Here is a 24,338-nt window from a genome sequence, read left to right as displayed (position 1 = left end):
TCGTTCATTATTAGCGGTAAAATGGTTCATAAACAAAACGAAATAATAGAGTAGATTAGAATATCGCAATCCGGTGATAAATGTTAGTGGTAATATTTGAAATTCTTCATTTCATAATCACATAGTCATTGAGTACCTTTTCGAAATGCGTAACTGTAACATTCATGCGAATTTCGTTCTATATGGCTTCGACAGTATCAGTATAAAAATCGAATAGCTCACTTTTGCTGTTCTAGCCAGACATAGAACTACGCTAACTTTGTATCATTCCTTAGTTGTGATGTACTTCATGACCGCAGATGACATATTCTATGGAAAGTTGACGTGGTATGCTTCTTAGTCAGATTGCCTAATGGTCGGATAGCGCAGTGAAATGACATAATTCTGTCATCATTCTGGGTACATGAATGTACTAGTTATATTAGGTCTCTTGACAACTGCTGTCAGTACTGTAACATATGCATTCGTGGCAGCTAGCCCTACGAAAACGCAAGCAGTGATTTAAAATATATATTTCTCTTCGAAAGATTGCCAAAACGTCCTACTTGAGATTGATAATATGTCAAATTGTAGTCAGCATTCTTCTTTTCTTGCATGCTTTCGATGGCAATGTACTTATAAACGTGTCGGGTGCATTCTTGAACATGCTGCCTTTGTGGTGTAATAAGCATGACGAAGATTCCAAGCTTGTCCATTTTGGTCTTCTGGGCCGCAGTTGCTTGTCTTGCAGTGATTCTCTACGACGGCCAGTCACGAGCCAATGCAACCCCTATACTTCAAGGTTCTCGTCGCACCGGCCCATGGTTTGGCCCACAAAATCGTCGGCCTAACCGTCCCCGTCTTGTACCACCTATAAGACTTGGCGCAGGACCTGGTCCAATTGGTAATATGCAAGCATAACTCCACGCTTATTTATTTATTGTGATAGCCATTTTATGAGCATCTCCATTACGTCTTGCCGTCGCGTTCACCGTCATGCCTCGCATTGGGCCCAAGCTGATTACTTGCCCCGCGCATTGTGCGTTTTAACTTAGAGAAAATTCTTCGAACTGGACTATGAACATGGCTGAAACAGAGATAGACGAGCCGGTGCACCTCTGCGGGTGCATATGATAGCTACATACCGCATTTTAGTCAAATGCCTATTTCGTTCCTTGATTTCGTATTATGTCATTTTTATATAGGAGGACGAATTAAAACTTAAGGAGGGTATCTATACTCTTTTATAGGGTCTGTGAATGCCCGCTTTTTCCATGCGTGCCTAGATACACACAATTAAATGCCTGTTTTCCAAATCAGCGTCAACAAAAAACTAAACTGCACTTTCGTTTTTTACTTTTCTCTGAGACCATTACTCAAGTCACAGGGCAAAATACTGATCTTTTTGAACTCTGTGTTACACTAAGTTTTCCAGTTAAACTAACGTCCGAGAAGCAAGCACTAGCAGCCGCAAAATGGGACGTGGCGGCCACCACACGCCAGAGCCCTCACATGGCGCGAATAGTTGGGGGAGTAGGACAGGTTTCGGGAAAAAAAAGGACGCTATTTCTGTAGCCTCAAATGGCAGCACTACTCAGCGTCTAAGGAAATGGGGAGAGAAGAAAACATGTGAAAAATAAAGGATAGTATAGTCCGTGACTGAGGACGCGGTGAGCGCCTACAGGCGGCTGTTCAGTGCCCAAAAGGAACTGAACAGGCTACGTTAAGAGCTAGATGTGGCGGTGGGAGAGGAACAGGAGATCCCTCAGTGTAATCGTGGAAGTGGATAACGGATGCGAAATCTTAGGGAGCCGTCCGGGGAAAGGACAGTTTTCAATGAAAGAAAGAAAATGTGCACAAGGCTTTGGTTTTGTTTGCAATTTCATTCTTTAAGGGCCCCTCACCAGGGCACATTAGAAATTGTAGTTATCCGTAGTTAGGCAATGAAAGTGGTTCCACGCCAAATGAAGAGCACCGCTCACAATAATTTTTTTATGTTGGTTAATTGTGAGCCACAAAATCGTGGTGCGAAGAGGCAAAAATCAAACGCTTGGCAATCGCAAGACTTCTTTATTCCCTGCCCCCTTCGGTATCAGAAAGGGAGGATCAGATGCTGCGTATGAATTAACATGTCATGCGCACGCAACGTCATGCGCATATGACGTGCTCGAGCCTGCTCGTTCACATACGCCATCATTGTCCCGCTTTCTCAGTATAGTATCACCTGCTTCTGTGAGATGAACGTCATAGCGAGCGGACGTTTGGAGAGGCTGGTATGAATGATGCATTCTTACTGCGATACACCAAGTCAATCTGCTGAAACTGCTCTCATGAATGGTGCGCGAAAAACAGGCGAAGTTTTGTCAGGTCCGGCACCAGCACGACGCACGAACAGCGAGAAGAAAAACGCATGCAAAACTGCGATCGATTAGTGAGTGATATCATCCAGCTATGATTCGAAGTAAACAATAGAAATCAAAATGTGTTCACATCCTGTTTGTGTGTTTTGGGTATTCCGGTCAGCTAGGCAATTATCTATGCTGCCCTGAAACAACAGACTAAGAAAATTACCCAGATAGCCACACATCATTCTCGCTATGTCACGTGCTACGCTCTCGATGAAGTACCGCTTAAAGCATAAGCGCCTGAAATGACTACACAGCCGGGAAACAGCACATTTTTAGGGGCGAAGCTCGCTACGCCGTGGATCATACGCCTCATGTCATCTAGTCGTCGCAGTATCCAGTTGCGTCGTATTGCATGACAATAAAAACGGTGTCACAGCATATCTGCAGAGTCAATGATGATGACTGAGGCGAAGCGTCCGTCAATCTGTCCGTGCTTCCATTCGTGCATCCGTCGATGCGTTTATTTTGGGTAGCCTGGCCTCGTACTTCTGAACGATAATGAGCTTCCAGACGTCGGTGAACGAGGCACTGACGTTTGCTAATTTTTTGTTGGTCTTACGCACACGCTTGCGTATTACCACAAGCAGGGGCTGCGGAAAGCTTCGTCCCAGTCGTCATCATTCTTTCGTGCATATGCTGTCACCTTTTTTTTGTTTAGTTTTCATGATATAGCCAGCATTTTACCAATGCTTCGTTACTATGGTGCAGTAAGAGACAATACTGCACCAACGTTCACGTAAAGGAACGCTGCAAGAGCCGGACCATTTCTTGTGTCATGCATTCATCTCAAGGGCGGGTCCCGCACCAGAAGGGCGAACAGCGTTCAAAATAAAATTTCCGTTATTCTGCCGCGTGTAGCATCGAAAACCTTGACAGACGTGATTGTGAGTGCCCACAGCATGCAATACACCTGTCAGCTCGAATCGATAAAACCTTGTAAGGGGCCCTTTAATGTGTTAACCGACAGGGGAGAAATTGTGCCTACGTGATTAGACCCAGCTACTATGAGACATGTTTCGCTGGTGTTTTTTAACGGTCTGACAATCTCTTGCTGCACTGGCCCTTTCCTGTCACAACAAAAGAAGACCCATGAGTGTGTTGTTTTGATGGGGGACCTTTTACTCGTCATGCCAGACAATAAAAGGAAAGACCATGCTTGCAGCAAATGCATGGCTATGTTCAACCGTTGGCACCTACTTGCCGTTGTAAAAAATAACCATTTTTGCTTCCTCTCCTAGGTACAGGTCGCGTTCGTCTCTGTTTGCAATTATTCGAACTTACGTAAAAAAATTTTGCGCCTCAATTTATGATTTCGGAATCCTAAAAGACTGCTTGCCGGCCTATTTACGGTGCCGAAAGTTGGCTGTTTGAGTTCTGAAAAACTGTAACATTGTCCCGCCTCGGAGGCCCGCCATGAAATCACAGTGGAAACTCCCTGCTCATCTTCAAGGGGAGTGAGAATATGCTAAGAGAGGAGCAGAGGATGTGACTTGAGCAGCAACTTTAGAGTTCAATCTATGGCGTCGTCGCGATGGTTGTTTACGTGCTAGCTAACACCGCAATCTTCAGCGGGCGGCTCGTACAGCCTTCTCCACACTGCTTTCTCAACGCGAACAGGCGTGGCGGAAAGGGGATCGTTCCCTGCAGTGGTAGTGTTCTCTTACACCGACATTTCGTAGGTGTTACGCAAAATCGCATCCAACAGGGTTAGCAGTCGGCGATACTTCATACGGCAGTATGATCTGTCATCATCGAGTTCATTGCTCTGCCCTTGCGGTGAAACTGTGATTTTTTTAAAGAGCAAAGCTGCAAGCCGCCGTCAAAGCTGCCTGCGCCGAGCAAGCGCGCTGCGCAAAGCAGCAGGTGCGCGCTGCTGGCGACACGGGAGAGCCGTAGCGACGACAAATGACTCGCGCGCCACACACTGTCTCGCTAGTCGTTCCCGCCACCGAGCGCAGCAGACACTCACCCAACCTTACCGCCTTCATGAAAGCCAGCAGCGCGATCACGTGCAGGTAGTCTTTTGCGTCCCGTTTCTGAGAGGAGATTCGCTCACTGGCTGTATCTGTACACAGAACTGCTAGTCATTACCCATTAACTCCACTTCCAGACTTAATACCTTGAAAGGGTACTAAACTTAATGCTAGTGTTACTAGCGTATATTTGTAGGTATCTTTGTAAAGTAAATGATAATTAGTCGTATTCATTGAAAGAAAACAGAATGGTGCTCCGGTAGTGTTGAAGTGCCCTAAAGCTTGTTGAATATAGTTCAAGAATATGCACTCATGTTAGCTAAGCGTAATTTGAATTAAAGTTAAAATCCTTACATGCTAGCTTTTAGAATGGTGCAGAATCAGGTTACATGTTATGAGTTAACTTAGTTGCCTGTCGCATAGCCACTTTCGTTCGCTCCTTCTCACGCTGTCCTCACTATCAGCGTATTTCGTGCTTTGCTTCGCGTTGGCTCTCTTTCGTCCTCGTTCATTTTGCCGTTTACGACGACGATGAAACAGATCAGCACAGAAATGGGCGACTATGAACGGCGCTCTGAAGTAAGGTTGTTTACGGCTATGAAATTATCTTTTAGCTGGGGTGTACCTGCTGTTACCATCTCTAGCACTCGCCAAGCGAGCTTAAAACTGCGTTTTTGAGCAGCCTGTATGTGCCTGCTTTGTTCGACGTGTGAGAAAATCAGACGGCATGTCAAAAGCGAACTTAAATTTATTGCATGTTAAAAATCCACGGGGGGCCAACTTTGACGAGCCTGTTCACTACAAGATTCTGATATTATTGACATCGTTAGGGAACGTTTCAGCATTTTTTATGTTATGCACTGAAAAAAAAAGAAGCTTTACCTGTGTGGGCTTGGGAAATTGACTGAATAGTGATTTTAATTATATGCATTGCCCGCAGGATAATACCCAATATCGAAGTCATCCTCAATAAATTATTCCTAAATATATCTATATGTAGTGAGTTAGAAAAACGAACGTCTAAAATCCTTAGTTGGTGTATTTCATACATATTTCTCCGACACATATTGAATTGGATTTTATATTGCTTTCTTGAATTTTGATACCTTCATACTACTGCGTATCTTAGGCATTCTTCCCGTGTTCTGCAATACTATTGACGCTGGTGTAGCCTCTGCAGTGCAGTTTATCTCTGACAGGAACTTCATCGGGCATGTCAACTTTTTCGCTCTTGCCGGTAAAATCCTACAAATTCTATTAGGGTGCCGAAATTTAAAAAAAAATGGTACGTTCTTGCGTGCATTCTATGTTGCTAAGACTTTGACACAGAAGATCATTTTCGCATGGTGACCAGTTCGAAATTCAGTGAGATACTCCTGGGACTACATTTAAAAAAATGGCGTAATAGATAGAAAAGACACGTACTGAAACACTCCAGTTAGCATTGTTGCAGCAGCGCAATTTACATGTTCAAAAGATGTGGAACTTTTAGGCCTGCGTTTGATTTCATTTCTTGCTCCCAAATTTATGTTCGGCTGAGCGTGCCTCGCGGCTCTATAGAGGTCAGAAGGTAGTCGAAATTGTGGTAGTTCAAGGTCGTACAAAGAAATAAATTATTCTGCCTAAATGAGCCGTGAAAACGCGAAAACACGTAAAACAGTAATACACAAGAACCTGAATTTACAGAAAGTGTGTGGTTCTTCGAAAAGTCTGCCATTATATGAGTGATCCAGACGCGCGTCGAGCATGTCACGCGCGAGTGGAACAGTTTGACGTGAGTAGACCGTAGCATTAGAAGTGAAGAGCTACTTACTAGGCTTCTATGTCGTGTCTTTAGCTTCTGGGAAAATTCTGAGGGATCGTGGGGAGGCTGCATTGTTTTAGGCACATGCTATTTAACATATATCTTCACAGTGTCCATTCCTTTGATCGCGTTGTGTTCTCATCTGCCTGAGGCGGTAAAACTTGAGGTTGTATGCATTGGAGCGGTATACAGAAGGAATGCCACCTCGATTGCTTCAGAGGCCAGTTTAGCTTCCACCCGCGTCTTATTAGGTTATGTCAGGTAACATGCTAAAAAAGTGCAATGACAGCTTCACCACGTGCCATGTGCAAGTTTTTGCCAATGCATTCATTGTTTTCTTGTCAAAAAAAAAAAAATCAGACGCGTTCATTGCTTGAGTTCATAGCTTACGATATCATAGCGATAATTATGCCGAGAAAATACGCATGGTACAGAAGAAATGCTAGCCAGCATGACCTGACAGGGAGGAAATAAAGTCTACGATCCGTACAGGACACTAAGGTTATCAGTGCACATCACTGTGAGGAGGAGGAGAAAAGTTGCCCCACCTTCCCATAGAGAATCATAATGAAATGCGACTGCATTTCTTGCGCAGAGTGTACGTGGCACAGTAATTTTTACGGTGTAAATTAAGGACGAGACGAGGATTTGCATCGTAACCATTTATTGACATGTTGATCAGTCAGCGAAAGGTCGAGAGTGAGGCGTGCGCTCCATTCATATATAAGTACGCGCGAGCGGACGGGAGAGTCGGACGCAGGGAGGAAAAAAAATGGCAGCATATCCACGGAGTGAATGATGGAGAGTGGGGCGAAGCATTCGTCCGTCCATGCGTCCGTCTGTGTGACCGTCCATGCGTCTGTTTGTGCGCCCGTCCCTGCGTTCTTTCATGCATCCGCCCCTGCGTCCGTTCATGCGTCCATCCATGCATCTGTTTGTGTGTCCGTTCGTTCATCTATTCAACACTCCAAGTCCCACCATCTCGCATCTTTTTATCATATATTCCCCATATAGAAGCACCGCCATCCAGCGGACATTCCAAGGACTAAACGAGAGGTGGCACACGCACACTTTCTTACGGCCTGCGCTTTGGGTCCACTTCCCACCTTTAACCACCTCGAGTTCATGCTATATTCTAGTTCACTGTATTCATGGCACTGCGACCAAACGCTCGCTAAACCTTTCGAAAACCAAGGAGGTTACGCCCAGCGAGTATAACGTAGCAACCTTTACCTGTCAGATAGGGCTCAATTTACATGCCAATGGCTGCTAATGAGAAATGAGAGACAGGAGAATTCGGCTTTTACTTTCTTACGGCTTGCGCTTCATATCTACTTCTCATTTTTAACCACCTTGAGTTCATTCATGGTATATACAAGTTCATTGTATTCATGGCACTGCGGCTCAACGCTCGCTAAACCTTTCTAAAGCTAAGGAGGTTACACCCAGCGAGTATAATGTAGCATCCCTTTCTTGTCCGATAGTGCTCAATGTACATGCCAATGGCTGCTAACGGGGATCGCAGCGTGCGCGTTGACTAAAAGCCGAATGCTCATGTCTCTCATTCCCCATTAGCAGCCATTGGCATGTACATTGAGCACTAATTTTTATTGTTAAACAACGCACAGAAGAAATCTCTCACTGGCACCACATTGGAGGTCAAGTGTTAAACCTATTTCGGGTATGTGCCACTGGTGGTTACATACGAGGGACGCCCAAGCCACGCCATAAGGAGCGTTTTAGCGTCTCACGGCGTCGTTAGCGTCTCACGGCGTCTCTGGGCTGGCGGACGCCCGTCATGGCAAGCCAGCCCCCGAAGAAGGCGCTAGCCTTCGACGTAGTCGTCCCCGAGGGGACTAGTCCCGAAGACGTCGTTGACGTGACGTCTTCAATAGTAGGAATCGAAGAAGTATACTGCGTTCAGCACTTTGGAGGCCGGAACTACCAAGTTACCGTCAACAGTGAGGCCGCACTGGCCCAAATCGTAGACGCGTCGCACCTCATCATCCGAGGAGAGCGCGTCGCCATCGTACCCCTGAGACCCCAAGTGACCCAAGTGACCGTCCTGTTCCTGCCGTGCCGCGTACCCAGCGAAGTCCTCGCACAAGCACTCTCTCCCTACGGGAAGGTGCTGCACATCACCAGAGGACTCATGGGATCGCGCCCAACCGTGACCACTGGGACGCGATACGTCCGCATGGAAATGAAGGCTTCGTCACCGGTGCCCAACTACCTCAAGGTCGCGGGCCATCGAGTAACCTGTGTTTATAAAGGCATCCAGCGAGTGTGTCGTCGATGTGGAGACAGTGGGCACTTCCGCATGAACTGCACAGCTCCGTTTTGTGGAAGGTGCGGCGTTTATGGCCACGACGGGAAAGGCTGCTCGCTGCCGTGTCGCCGTTGTGGGGACCCGCATGCCACCGTGGCCTGCACCATCAGGCCATCGTATTCCGAGGCGGCATCCAAGGATTTCCCCCCACTTCAACCAGGAACGCCATCTAAGAACAAGTGCGACGATTCGTCAACGCGAGCCGTGGTAACCGACCACGACCAAGGTATGCCAATCGCGACGCTGCACCAGACGCCCACTGCGTTTCCAACGATTCCGGGCCTGGTAATCCCTCCAGCTACTGAAAACTTAAGTTCCCCGCGTCCCGTGGCCATTACTGAGGAATCGCAGGCCAAGCCCTCGTCAGAAGAAGCGCCTCGTGAGGACGGCGTCTCGGATGGGAATATTGCACCTGAGGCCCCTCGCGTTGCTGCTCTGTCGACAACAAGTTCAGGTGTCATCGAGGAGTCTACATCTCAAGACGACGATGCCTGCATCTACGAGGACTCCAACAGCACCGCGAGTGAGGCGCCCCTACAAATTGACGAAGACACCAGCCCCAGTGACATAAGCCAGGACAGTGGAGACGTCTTTGTACCATCCTCGCTCAAAAACCCGAACACCAAACGCCACCGGATAACTACTCGTGACTTAGAAGCCCCCACCAGAGACAGAAGTCCCCTGCGGACTTCGACGCGATCCCGGAAGCCCCGAGCCTCCGGTGGATCGCCTGGCCGGAAAAAATGACTCCGCCACTTGCGGGGCATTGGCTCCCGCACCTGATAAAGGTACCCCTGCATTCGCGTGATTCTATACTATGTTTTCATTTTCCCCATGGCTCTTACTCTAAAAGTTATTGCTTTTAACGTTCAAGGTTTCCGAAATCCACAAAAGCAGGCTGAGGTATTGGCTTTTGCACGTTCAGTGCACTGTGATTTGCTGTTCGTGCAAGAAACAAATTTTTTCAAGCTTTCTGATGTACTCGCTTTCAAGTGCGCGTTCAATATTGATTGTTTCTTTTCGTACGCCAGCACGCATTCGACTGGCGTCGGAGTCGTTATTTTTAATTGAGGTCTTTTACGTGACCATCATGTTTCCTTCGATGCCTTCGGACGCGTGCTGGCGTTCGACTGCACCTTTTTCTCATTAAGAATAAGATTTGTTGCCGTGTATGCCCCAGCGGCACGCGAGAACTCAAACGCATTCTTCCAATCTCTTGATGCGTTTCTTTTAAATTCCCGACATGTGGTACTTTTAGGGGATTTCAATTGTGTCTTAGACTCACACGCAGACGTTCGAGGTCCGGGTCGCGGCCGGTCAAACTGGAATGCCAGAGAACTCGAACGTCTAGTGCAGCAATTGGCATTGAGTGACATTCATCAAAGTGTGCATGGCAGTAATTATGCCTATACTTGGCGTCGAGCAGCGTCGAGCAGCCGAATTGATCGCGTGTATGCATCCCCCAGTCTCATTACCTACGTTCACGACACCGGGGTAATGTCATTGCCACCGACACCAGTATACATTAGCGACCATCGGCCGGTTATGTTCTCTCTCCGCCTGCCAGCGGGGACGCCAACGGTTCACAGATCATGGCGTCTCGATTGCCGCGTCCTCCAGGACTCTCAGGCTACGGAGAAATTATCCCGAGCGTTACGCGCATCGCTCATTGGAACCGATGTAGCTGACTGAGAACGCCTCAAAGAACAGTGGCGGCATCATTGCAGTGCGTCGGGCAGAGGACTTTGCACCCGTATGTCGAAAGATGCGTCATTGTTAATCCAGAAGATACGCATTGCCAATCGAGATCCCAGTCCTTCCACTGTAATGCGGGCATGGCAAGAGGAGCTCGTTGAACGGTACCAGCGTATTATGCGCGCTTCTTCACTCTCGGCTGCAGCTTGGCGCTGTAGACGTGCACCCTGTGCGCACCCTGAGGTGCTAAGGTATGCACGCAGAGCTCTGCTTTGTCCACCAGGCTCGCCTGCCCACTCGCTGAACTCTATCACCCCAGCTGCTGCGGGTACACGTGACTTTCAGGAATTCACTCAACACTTTGAGTCAATGGCTAAATCTGGTACTAATGTCTGTTACCCAGGATCCGTTTCTTCGCATCATCTGCTAACAGATTTACCTCATGATTCCAACATGTCAAATGACGTCCTCCTATCACCGCCATCCGATGACGAAATCAAAGGCGCATTAGACGCAATGAAAAAGGGATCGGCCCCAGGACCTGACGGACTCCCTGCAGAGTTTTATGTACAGTTCTGGCCTATCATTGGTCCAACTATGTCACGCGTGATTCGCAAGTGTTTCCAAGATATTACACTTCCAACTCCTTTCCACAAAGGCCGTATAACACTAGTTCCCAAGAAAGACCCAATGTCCACGCGACCAGAAGATTGGCGCCCTATTACCCTGCTCAATGTAGATTACAAGCTCTTGGCTAACATTTTGGTGCGCCGAATCAGTCCATTTCTTGCAACATTAATCGCTCCCCACCAGGTCTGTTCTGTTCCGGGCCGAGAAATACACACCCATACGTGGTTAACGCGGGACATCATTCAATACACCATTAGCCGATGTGCGCAAGGACTGTTGGTTTCATTAGATCAAGAGAAAGCTTTTGATTTCATAGAACATGGCTACATACTAAATGTTTTACATGCATACGGATTCCCGGATAAGTTCATTGACCTTATCAACGCGATGTACGCTAATTTAAAGAGTACCCTTTACTTAGATTCCCGTGAGAGTCACGCATTTAGAGTCACGCGTGGGGTCCGTCAAGGGTGTCCCCTCTCCCCAGTGTTATTTATCCTTGCATTAGAGCCCTTCTTAAGGGCCGTTGAACATCACCCGCAGATTCGTGGCTTACCTCTACCCGGTAACACTCAAGTAAAGGTCGCTGCATATGCAGATGATATCACTCTATATGTACATAATGAACAGTCGCTGCAGCATGCTCTTGATACATTCCATGATTTCGGTATTATCTCCGGTGCAAAGTTAAACTTTTCTAAAAGCCAGTATTTTTTTATTGGCAACCCCAGCGGTCGTATCAACATCACGTCGCCTTTACAGTGGTCTCCTGAGGTTTTAATACTCGGAGTTACTTTCACTGTATTTGGTATACAGGATAGCATCTGGTCATCCGTTGTACAAACTCTTCTAAATGATATCAAAGCAGCCAGGCACTTCGAATTCCCCCTCTTGGAACGCCGATACTTAACTCGAACGGTGTACCTAGGAAAATTTTGGTGCCTTTGCCATTCTGTTAAACCACCGCTCCACGTCTGCAGGAAAGTGCAAAGCTGCATCAGTTCATTTTTTTGGTCTGGTGGCACAAAATTGTTATCGCGTCCAGCGTTAGCTCAACCGCGAGATCAAGGCGGTTTTGCATTCCCTGACGTTTCCGTCGCGGCTTCTACATTGTGCCTCCGCACTCTATTGCGAATACTAAGCAATGATGACATGCCCGCTCAGACACTGGCTCGCTACCATCTGGGGTCATCACTACGTGTCTTCTTGCCGGATAGCCAAATAAACAAAGGTCCCCAATCAACTGAATTACCATCTTTGTATCGAGCCCTTCTGGCATTTCACCGACGTTTGGAAGCTACGTGCCCAGAGATAGAGGTGGCCGATTCTAAAGTGGTGGACACAATGGCCGCCCTTCTACGGCCCTTAGTGCCCCAGCATCGTCAATCTGTACTGAACCGCGCTTGGAAACCAATAACTGCCGCAGTGTTGCCAGGGCATCTCAGAGACTTTGTCTGGAGGTTGGGCTGGGGCTTGCTCCCCACGCGAGATCGGTTGCAGCGATGGCAGGTAGTTCGCACTTCCACTTGCCCCAACTGCGTCATGGTAGAGACCAATCGACATGCGACGTTTGAATGTGTGGTTTCCCGCCTTTTTTGGCGTGCGGTTAATGCTGGTTTTCGGGGACAGGGTGTGCGAACTTTTGTGTCCAACGGCCGATTTCCGCGTAGCCGCTTCTCCGCTCTCTTAATAGTTGCGGGGCTGCTGTTCAGCCTTTGGAGAAACCGATGTGAGGCCGTAGCTGCCAATTGCCGCCGGCGTGCCTTGTGGCCGATACTGGGGAGAATGAGACGAGAGATCCTCGCGTTCCTCTCCGAAGAGCTTTTCTTCCTCGGGGAGCAAGAGTTTCTGCGGCATTGGTCGTGCCCTTTCGTCAAGGTGGAACACGAAAGGATACAACTCATTTTTCGACCGACTTGGTGCTAAGCAGCGCCCGTTGAGTTGTTATATATGATCTCATTTGTTACAAATTGTGTTTCATTTGAATCTATTGTATCGTTATACCCTTGTATCGTGATACCACATTGAATTTTTGTGTACATGTATGCCAACATAATCATGTATATTAGAGCAAATGTCTTCAATGTAACGTAGTGATGTTAGTCGTAAAATATAGATGTGCCGAAGTGTATGTGCCCTGTTACTGGAATGGTATGAAGCCTTTGTGTTCTGTACATGCTGTAAATAAACTTTTTCTAAACAAAGAGCTTCGCCCCTAAAACAAACACCCAAGCATTTCCCCAAGGGTGAACATGGTTAAGTAAGAATGCACGGGGTGATGCTATGAGGAGGAGTAAAGATAAAATCCGTTGGAACTCGCCAGTGAGTTACCGTCAACTCCCCCGTGTGATCACATTGCGATTCCCAGGAACCATGAGACACTCTCGGGAAATCTTGGTGAGTTTACGCGTATATGTTAGAGTGTATTTGCACTAGAATGATGTTATGTCCGCGGCCTGCTTCGCCCGCTTGCGCTCGGCATCACAGGCCCTTCGCCGCGCTGCCTTGTCTTCAAGCGGCATGACATCTTCAACGACACGTGCGATGCTCGCATTTGATTGCGTTGTACTCGTTGTTGGAGGTATCGCAGTCCAGGTTGATGCCTGCGATGGATCCATACCTATGACGACTTGCCGCTCTCGAGCCCGCGCAGCCACGGAGCAGAGGGCAGAGCGCGCGCAATCACGTGGTGTGTGACGTCGCTGTGCCGTTGCTACAGATGCTCCTTTCCGCTTCTCGCGCCGTTGCTAGGGGAGAGGAGGAGGCGAACCGTGAACGGTGCATTCAGGGTCGCCTATAAAGTGCATTCGCACTTAAAAGAGCGAACGGCGAGAGAAGGAGTAGCAAGGCACCACATCTACCCTCTTTTACACTAACTCCACACACGCGAAAGCTTCACCAAGCTCCGCTAGAGCGTGCTCCTTCCCTCTACTCCCTCTCCTCTACTCTACCCGCACCACCTTCTTCAGTTGGTGTTGGTGTTGGTTGTGGTTGTAAGGAAGAGGAAAAAGGCACCTAACTTCTGTCTGCCTTACAGGGCGACACGGCTGAGTGCCTTATAGGGGGGGGGAGGGGGAGGGAGGGATAAAAGAATAAATAGATGAAGAAATAGAGAGGCAAGTGACGGAAAATAGAAGGAGATAGTTAAGTGGGGATCCGGTCGAAGCAGTCGAAGGATGGGGCACCACAATGCGAGAGCTGCACGGCGGCAGGAAACCGTGGAGGGCGAACCAGTCGGCGGGAGGTACGCTGTCGTCGGAGATCGCGAAGGCGCGACCGTCGAGCTTTAAATCCTCCAAGCAAATAAGAGCGACAATAAGTGAGTGCGCCCGCATCTGTTGCTATCCGAAAGGGAGTGAGAACGGCGAGAGAACACCTGCTGGTGGGTGGACGCCACCTGACGCCTCACATAGCCTGACCAAGAAATGCATATGCATTTGAAACTTTATTGATTTTGAAAAGCCGGCAGGCACGGTGGTGCGGATCCCACGCCGAGGTGTCAGTCAGGAGACCTTCGGCTCTCGATGGGCCGAGCAAACTACTGCGAAAACATTTCTTTCAATTTCACTTGTTAAAGTGAGCTTAAGATGTGCAGTACAATGAGATTGCTTATAGGACGACGTAGCTGATGTAAAAGGTCATCTTAGACAATTCGACAGTAAAGTAAGTGATTCTCTCCGTTCTCCTTCTCCAAATTCTTTCTGAACCTTACCTTACTTTGTACTGCCTGGAAGATTGAAGGCATTGCGAGCTTATAATACCTCACCTGGCAATTTACTGCCCCTGCCATGGGCTCACATTTCGTCTAGAATGAATAAGGTTAGGACGTCATTACGTGATTACACAGGACCGTAAATATGACGGCAAGATGTGGCGTCACTAAATTTGACAACATGGCGTCAATATGATGGTACGCAGTAAAGTCATTCCATGTGGACCTAATGTTTCACTCGAATTGACACGGCAGCTATCGATCAATCTCGGTGCTTGAAAAGGCATCGAGAGCTATCGCCGTATAATTACACAGTAATGCTAAAAATAATTACTTTGTAAATATACTTCCCACATTTTTGATAAGTACACGAAATAAATTCTGAGCCGATGCGATAAGTACACGAAATAAAATGGTGAGCCTATGCGTTCTTCTGAAAACAACTATGGCCTCGTCAAATCCTCAGTTGGTTGGTAACAATTTTATTGAAAATCCGGCAAAGCTTTCGCCGACCGGGCCTTAGGTCTCCCGCGTGGGGATGTCAAGACCTTGCCCGACCGCCACCTCACAGGCCTTCATTGATTACTTTTAGTCAGTTTTTACCATTGATGACGGGATCATGCCGCCGATGCAATCTTTCGACCATTCACCATCAGAACTCCTGACAGTTACCGAGCAAGGTGTGTTCAACCTGTCATTTAAATATTGATAACAAGAAAGGCCCATGTTCTGACAACTTATGAAACCTGTTCCTTAAAAGGTATGTGGAGTAGGTAGCAAGAGATTTATGTCTAATGTTTAAAAAATCACTGCAGGCATGCACTGCCACCATATAAATAACCGCTCAAATTATTCCAATATACACAGCAGGCGGCAAAACCGGGGTTGTAAATTACAGGCCGGCTTCACTTTTTTGTGTGTAAATATTACAGCACATGATAATAAAACACCTAAATATTCACCTAGAATAAAACATATCTTGTCTCCTGTACAACATAGTTTCCGAAAGAACCTCAACAATGGTTGCTCATCTTTTAGAATTATTACACAATGCAGCCCAGTCTATTATTCTTAAGTTTCTGAAAAACAATCGGCCGTGTTTGACATTTCAAAATAATAAGTAAAATAAAAATTACTCCTGGTGTAGAGAGGAAGAAGAATATGGGCCGCAGTGGGTCACGCTTTTAGCAAGAGGAGCGAAGCGCGAGTGTTTGCCCCGATTGCTGTGATTCCTGAGTCCGTTGCTGCCGCCCGCTTTCCGCATCAATAGACCTACTGTGCAAGTGCTACTTGTGCAAATAAACCCCGTTTCAGAGTGGTGGAGGTGCGGGGTACTTCAACCTAGAACTCCGCAACAGGAAACTACCTGCCATCCCAGAAATGGCTGAAGAAACCACCCAGCAAGGTACGACCCAGCCTCCGATGGTCATCGTGTCCACTTCGCTACGCTTGCGTTATCCACCTTTTTTCGACGGTACCGATGAGCAAGACGTAGAAGATTGGCTGTCGACATTTGAAAAGGCAGGCGCAAGCAACAAGTGGGACGACCCTTCGAAGCTTCAATATATACCCTTCTACCTGAAAGAGGTGGCGAGTCTCTGGTTTAACGACGACCACTCGGAATTCGCCACTTGGGGTGCCTTTAAGCTACGCATTACCGATGTGTTCGGTCGCCCCGAGGTACGCAAGCTCCGTGCCGAACAGCGTCTACGGGGACGCGCACAGCTTCAGGGGGAAGGCTTCACAAGCTACATCGAGGATGTACTCGACTTGTGCAAGCGCAGTGACCCTTCAATGATCGAGGCAGACAAGATCAAACACATCTTGAAGGGGATTAACGACGCCTTCCAGATGCTGCTGGCCAAGGGCCCCCGTACCGTGTCTGAACTCGCCACTCTTTGCCAGAGCTTCGAGGAATTGCGCAAGCAACGGGTCATGACACGGCGGCCAGCGACTACCGACGAAACTCTCGCGGCATTGACCCTAGGTGGAGACAACAACACAATCATGTCGGAAATCAAACGATATGTGCGCGAGGAGGTGGCCCGACAACTTTAGTGTCTGTCGTATCAACGAGCAACGGAACCCACTTCTGAGCGTCTCGCGCCCGCCATCAGACAGGTAATACAGGCGCAGGTCTCTGAGGCACTGCCGCCCTTCTCTCAGACAACACCTGTCACCGCGCCATTGACTTACGCTGCTGTTGCTGCTACTCCACTACGACCTCCACTTCGGCCGACTTCCCAGCCTCTACGAGTACCAACGACGCCAGTTCCAGCAACACAACAGCGATACCACGGAAACCCTTGGCGCACAGTTGACAATCGTCCAATCTCTTATGCATGCGGATATCCAGGTCACGTGGCGCGCTTCTGTCGCCGGCGCTTCGCAACGGGCCCGGCTGCAGCTCCGAGGTACTCTGACGACTCTTTCCCGGCCCCGTTCAACGCACAACGAGAAATGCCCCGTCAATACGACCGACCATCAGTGCAACGCGACCGTCCCCATCCGAAATAGACCACCACCCTGCTGCCGACTACCGACCATTCGGTCCCCGTCGCTCATCCTCACTACGCCGCTACCGTTCTCCGTCCCCGCTGCGTCGCCGACCGAACCCCGCAGAGACGGAAAACTGACTGCCGCAGCTCCGGAGGCACGAGCTGCGAAATCGTCGCATTGTACAAGTCTTCGCCCGTCCCCCACAAACGTTCTGGAACTGTTTGTTGAAGGCCTATGAACTCTTGCGCTTGTTGACACGGGTGCCGCCGTATCTGTGATGAGTCAAAAACTCTGCCGTTCGATACGAAAAGTAACGACGCCGCCTTCCGACGTATTGCTTAATACCGCGAGCACGCAACCTATTCGACCAGTCGGAGCATGTACAGCGAGAGTAATCATTCAGGACGTCCAGTACCACATCGAGTTTCTCGTGTTGACTACTTGTGCCCACGACGTGATACTAGGATGGGATTTTTGTCACGGCACCACGCCGTAATTGACTGCGCTCGCGCGCAGGTAAAATTATCTGTGTTATCAGATGCGCCATCTACCGACAATGAGCGCACTCACCTGGGCAAGCTTCTTGTTGCTTCCGACGTTGATGTTCCTCCTCTTAGTGCCATCGTTGTCCCCGTCAATCGCACTGAATTGTCCGGCTCTACCGTTGTGTTCTCCCTATCTGACGTTTTCAGTCGCCGCGACGGTACGTCTCTGCCATACGCCGTTCTTCCACCTCACCAAGATACTTTCGGAATTGTCATTTGCAATCCTAGCTCAAGCCCTCTCACCTTAAGAGCTCACGAAACACTGGGCTATGTTCATCCTGTTGATTGCAACGTTATTGTGCCTATTGAGTCCCACGACCCTGGCCAGCAACTTCAAATGAACGCCGTTACTCCTCTTTTTACGCGGGATGACTACTCCTCGGATATCTTCAATCGTTCCATCGACAGCAAGCTTCCTTCGGATCAACGGGACCAGCTAATAGTCCTTCTGCATGAATTCCGAGATTCATTTGACCTTCCTCAAAAGGCACTGAGTCAAACTAACACCGTCGCTCACACAATCTACACCGGAACGCACCCTCCTTTGCGGCAACGCCCCTACCGCGTATCACCCAAGGAACGAAGTGTAATTGCAGAGCAGGTAGATGATATGCTTCAGCGCGGTGTCATGAAACCATCTTCTTGCCCCTGGTCTTCACCTGCTGTGGTAGTGAAGAAAAAAGACGGTTCGATTAGATTTTGTGTCGACTACCAGCGACTGAACAAAATTACACGGAAAGATATATACCCTCTTCCCCGCATCGACGACGCTATCGATTGCCTACAAGGTGCCGAATTCTTTTTTTTCGCTGGACTTACGTTCAGGTTACTGGCAGGTTCCGATGGCAGAGTGTGACCGTCCCAAAATAGCGTTCGTTACGCCGGATGGCCTATACGAATTCATGGTTATGCCATTCGGTCTGTGCAATGCACCTGCAACGTTTGAGCGAATGATGGACAGCATTTTACGCAGCCTTAAATGGCAGATATGCTTATGTTACCTCGATAATGTTATCATATTTTCGCCTGATTTCCCTACTCACGTCGACCGTCTGCGCACCATCCTTCAGTGTCTTACCAAGGCCAACCTTCAGCTTAACCTAAAGAAGTGTCGTTTTGGGGCTCGCCAACTTACTATACTTGGTCACGTTGTGTCAAAGGATGGAATTTGCCCCGACCAAGACAAACTTGGAGCCGTAGCCGGCTTTCCGAAGCCGACTTCACTCAAAGAACTTAGGAGCTTCATCGGCTTGTGCTCGTATTTTCGTCGTTTTGTTCACAACTTTGCAACAATAATAGCCCCACTTACACAACTACTGAACGGTCCAGCTAATCTTTCTAACTGGACCCCGGCATGCGACGGAGCTTTCCTTACACTGCGCCGTCTACTTACGTCCCCACCGATTCTACGCCATTACGACCCAAGTGCCCCCACTGAAGTGCACACAGATGCCAGTGGCGTTGGTCTGGGAGCAGTACTCGCGCAACGAAAGCCCGGTATTCTAGAGTACGTCGTCGCATACGCAAGCCGCGCACTCACAAAAGCGGAGATGAACTACTCCGTAACCGAAAAAGAATGCCTCGCAATCGTTTGGGCGTTAAGCAAGTTTCGTCCTTACTTGTACGGACAGAGTTTCGACGTTGTGACCGATCACCACGCACTTTGTTGGTTGGCGTCACTAAAAGATCCTTCAGGTCGCCTTGGACATTGGGCTCTTCGCCTACAAGAATTCGACATTCGTGTCGTCTACCACTAAGGACGAAAACACTCTGATGCGGACGCCCTCTCACGATCACCAGCGAGATCCACCGCAGACCTGCATTCGGACACCAACTTCCCCATCGCTCCCATTTCCGTCACAAGCATGTCGTCTGAACAGCGGAAAGACCCATGGATAACATTTCTCCTTAACATTCTTTCCGACTCTTCAACGTCTGCATACCCACGCGCTCTTCGCCGCCAAGCCACACATTTCGCGATACGGGACGCGCAACTATACCGCAGAAACTACCACGCGGATGGTCGTAAATGGCTCTTGGTTATACCACACCACATGCGATCTGATGTCTGTGCGTATTTCCATGCCGACCCACAACATGCTCACGCTGGTGTGTTAAAAACATATCAGCGCATCCGCCAGCGTTACTACTGGCGTGGTATGTACACTTTTGTACGAAAATACATTCGGTCTTGTTCATTATGCCAACGACGAAAGATTGCTGCTCATTCACCCGGATTATTACAGCCTCTACCGTGTCCGGAGCGCCCTTTCGACCGCATTGGTATTGATCTATATGGTCCCCTTCCTTACACTGCCACTGGAAATCGATGGATCATTGTCGCCGTCGACCACCTGACGAGGTATGCTGAGACAGCTCCACTACCTACGGCAGGTGCACGTGACGTAGCCAATTTCGTTTTGCGACGCTTCGTACTGCGTCACGGGGCACCACGTGAACTATAAATGATCGAGGGCGTGTCTTTTTATCCGAAGTTGTACAACAACTCCTTCAGGCATGCCGCACGGTGCACCGCACCTCTACAGCCTACCACTCGCAGACCAACGGTCTAACTGAGCGCTTCAACCGAACGCTAGGAGACATGCTCGCCATGTATGTCAATTCCGACCAATGAAACTGGGATGTCATTCTCCCATTTGTGTCCTAAGCGTACAACACCGCGACGCAGTCAACCACAGGCTTCTCGCCTTTCTTTCTTCTGTATGGGCGTGAACCACGCTCCACCCTTGACACCATTTTGCCGTATCGTCCCGACGTCTCAGAGTTCAGCCCTCTTTCTGAAATTTTGCACCACGCTGAAGAGTGTCGTCAGTTGGCCCGATCATTCACCTCGGACAAGCAAGCATTCGAAAAAGACCACCACGACCGCGACCAGCAAGTCGAGACTTTTGCCGTGGGCTCGCTTGTCTGGTTCCGACTGCCCTTCCACTCCCCAGGTCTGTCCGCTAAGTTTGCCCCCAAGTTTCACGGTCCTTATCGCGTCGTCGAACGTCGATCTCCTGTCACATACGTGATCGAGCCGATCACGCCATCTACAGACAGGCGATGCCTTGGTCGTGAGACTGTCCACGTGAGTCGTCTCAATCCATATCACGACCCACTCCTTATCTCGTCACCTTAACTTGCCAGGATGGCTCGTCTTCGTCGCTGGGGTATTGTAGAGAGGAAGAAGAATATGTGCCGCAGTGGGTCACGTTTTTAGCAAGAGGAGCGAAGCGCGAGCGTTTGCCCCGATTGCTGCGATTCCTGAGTCTGTTGCTGCCGCCCGTTTTCCGCATCAATAGACCTACTGTGCAAGTGCTACTTGTGCAAATAAACCCCGTTTCACTAGAAACAGTGCCATTGTACACTGATTTAGGGAATACTTAACGAATCATTCACAATGTGTACAGTTACAGGACACCACCTCCAGAACAGCAGCAGTCAATTCAGGCGTGCAACAGGGCAGCGAAATAGCCCCAGAAATATTCTCGATATTTATTTATGATTTGACCCTCTCAACTTAAGTAAAACTAATGCTTTTTGAAGATGACTGCGTACTTTACCAAGAAATCAATACTCCTGCTGATCACTGAACTCTGAACAGAGCATTAGATAATGTAAACAATTGGTGCAAAAACAGCAAATCTCCCTTACTATCGGTGAATGTCTTTCCATGAAAATAACCTCCAAAGAACCCAGGTCACACTTTTTTCTGCCGTTGACAACTGCCCCTTAACAACAGTCATAACCACTAATATCGAGGAATAACAATTTCAAACGACCGGAAATAGCATACTCACACTGATAACACAGCTAGCACAGACCTGAAAAGAATAGTTTCACTGAAATGGCGTCTTAAGAACGCACCACTGAATACCAAACTAATAGCTTGTACAGCCCTCGTCAGATCTGTACTAGAATATGCCAGCCCCGTCTTGTTCCCGTTTACCCACTAACAAATTAATGAAATAGAAACGCTTCGTAGAGAGCAATAGGATTTATTTTTGACAAGTACAGACTGACTGACTCACCGACACACCTACTTACAACGCCGACATTTCGACACTGCAAAACCGAGCGAAACTAACAAGGCTAAAACTAGTGTGTCAGCTACAACTCAACATAAAGAAAGTAGATACTTTAAGGTAAAAATCTTCTTTTTCTCACCATACCAAACCGTCATAATCATTTCCACACTCCTGCCGTTTACTCTTTGAACACTAGTTGCTTCAAACATTCATATTTCGCTTCAACCAATAAAGATTGGAATGCACTGAGACATATCCTAACCACTGAATCATCCATAAGCTTATTTACAGCTGCGATTAAAAGCAAACTGTTTGCCTCACAAATCGCGCTATTGAAACTACCACATCAATCAATACAATAAGCAATGAGTCTACATAATGTTTTTAAAATAGAGTTTTTGATTTATATGATCGTAATATTTTCGGTGACACGTTCTTGACTAAACATATTGGTGATAAATGATTTGAATAATTTCTTCAACAATAATGTGTACTTGTTGACCCTATGTAATCTTACAAATCTATACCTTACCTTCTTCCAGTTGCGTTTATCTGCAATCTAGTCCATGTTTACGTGGTTATCACAAATGTTTGATTGTTCCAATTATGGCTATGTGTATTGTATTAGTTGTAAGTCATTTTGCAATTCCACTTTTTCGTGATTTTGAAGGTAGGATTTTGTGTGAGCAAGTATGTTTTCATATGCCCTCCCTGCTATGTTCTGTGTTGACAATGGCGTTATTGTTAAATAAATAAATGAATAAAATTTACGGGTTCGCGAAATCTGGAGGATGGTATCTGATTTGGCCTAACAAAACTCCAAACTCTTTTCTTTTGTTTTTCTTTATGCAGCCACTGGAACTCTGCTTCATAATGATGCGGTCAATGACAATAGTAATATAAATACATTTTCTCCATTCTTGCATTTGTACAGACCTAAATACGTGTATTGCTGTTCATTTACCCTTTCAGTTTGGCAATAAACCCATTGTACCGAATATTCATTCGCTTTCCTTGCAGGGCGCCGGCCGAAAGCGGTACCAGTGATGAATGGCTAGCAGTCCTCCATGGAAAAAACCCGAAGGAGCGCGTATTTATACGAACACGATTGAATAAAACAATGTGTTTTCTGTAAGTAACGGATCATGATTCTTGGATTTGGTGCCTAGTGCGTCAGACTTAGGTGCATTCGGCGCGAAATGTAACCATCAGTGGCGGTCAGCGTCGGGGTCAACACGTTACATGCTTCAAGCTAGAAACGCAACTGTCGGTGGAAGCGTCCATCCTCGGTGTCAGCATGAACAATAAGGTACATCAAACGCGAAGTGTGACCGGCGGTGGCGTCCAGTGTCTCAATCAACAGGAACTAAGGTGCATCAAGCGTAAAGCGTACCTGTCGGTGGCTTGCAGCGTCAGTGTCATCGCGAACAATTACATGAATCAAACGCCAAACATAACTGTCGGTGGCCTCCAGCGTCGGTGTCAGCCTCTTACATACAGCAAGCTCGAAGGGTAACTGTCGGTGGCGTCTTGCAGCGTCGGCATGCATCAAGTGCAAAATGTAACCACTGGAATGTTCTACGTCGGCGCCAACACGTCATCAAGTATTCTTCAAGCTCGAAACGTAATCCTCAGTGGCGTCATCCAGTGTCGGCGTCAACACGCTACATGCACACAAGCATGAACTACAACCGTGGGGGTATGCATCATCGGCATCAACATGATACGTGCATCAATCTGGAAACGTAACTATCGGTGGCATCGTTCAGCATTGGTCTCAACACGTTAAATGCATAAAGCGAGAGATGTAACCGTCGGTGGTGTCCTGCGTCGTTGTCAACATGTTACCTGTATGAAACTCGAAACGCAACCGGCAGTGGCGTCGTCCAGCGTTGGCCTCAACACGAACACATAGGTGCATCAGGTGCGAAACGTAACCATTAGTGGTGGTCAGCGCCCGCGTCAACACGTTACATGCAAAGGTCCAGACGTAACCGCGGGCATCGTCCAGCGTTGGCGTCAACCCGTTACACGCTTCAAGCTCGAAACCTAGCTGTTGGTGGCGTCGTCCAGCGTCGGTGTCAGCACAAACAGTTAGGTTCATCATGCGTGAAATGTAACCCTACAGTCAAGTTCGGCGTCGTAGTTAACATGAACAATTAGGTGCATCAAGCACAAAACATCGGCTTTTAGCGTCGGTGTCATCATCTTACATGCATCAAGTGCGAAATTTAACCGTCAGTTGCGTCGAACAGTAGCATCAACACAAAGCATTATATGGATCAAGTGTGAAGCACGACCGCTGCGCAGCTAGCACAAAAGCCACATTGAACTGCTACGGGTGCTTCAAATACGTTCATCACCAATAATATTCGACGTGAAACTCTTCGAAGATGTTCATTTTTCCTTCTTTCAAGAGGTGCCGAAAATGATTTCTAAGGAGACACCCCAGCTAGAAGAAAATTGATATAAAACCATAACGAACTTTTCTAACGTTTGCGTTCGGGTGCTTGAAATGCGTTCATCTGAACAGAGCAGTCCTATCTCCACTAATCTCCGAGCTGGGGATAATAATATGAAGAGTATTATTCTTTTTTAAGAGCTCACAAAAATCTGTTCTTTTATGGGAGTACTCGACGATTACCATAAACCTTGACGAGTAGAAATAAATACATTTACAACCCAGAAATAGAAGTCCGTTTTCTCGTTCTCTACATACCTCTTAGATCGTCT

General features: G+C 47.8%; 1 long non-coding RNA gene across 1 annotated transcript; it reads left to right on the top strand.

The window, feature by feature from the left end:
* Window positions 1-635: 635 nt before the first annotated feature.
* Window positions 636-22,744, top strand: LOC142764791 (uncharacterized). Its single transcript, XR_012883887.1, has 2 exons — window positions 636-883; window positions 22,626-22,744. It is a non-coding gene; the product is annotated as an uncharacterized LOC142764791 (long non-coding RNA).
* The last annotated feature ends 1,594 nt before the right edge of the window (window positions 22,745-24,338 follow it).

This window comes from Rhipicephalus microplus, chromosome 6 (genome assembly GCF_043290135.1).
Source record: "Rhipicephalus microplus isolate Deutch F79 chromosome 6, USDA_Rmic, whole genome shotgun sequence".
Taxonomy (NCBI): domain Eukaryota; kingdom Metazoa; phylum Arthropoda; class Arachnida; order Ixodida; family Ixodidae; genus Rhipicephalus; species Rhipicephalus microplus.
Note: the sequence above shows the minus strand (reverse complement) of the source record. Positions and strands in the feature narration are given on the sequence as shown.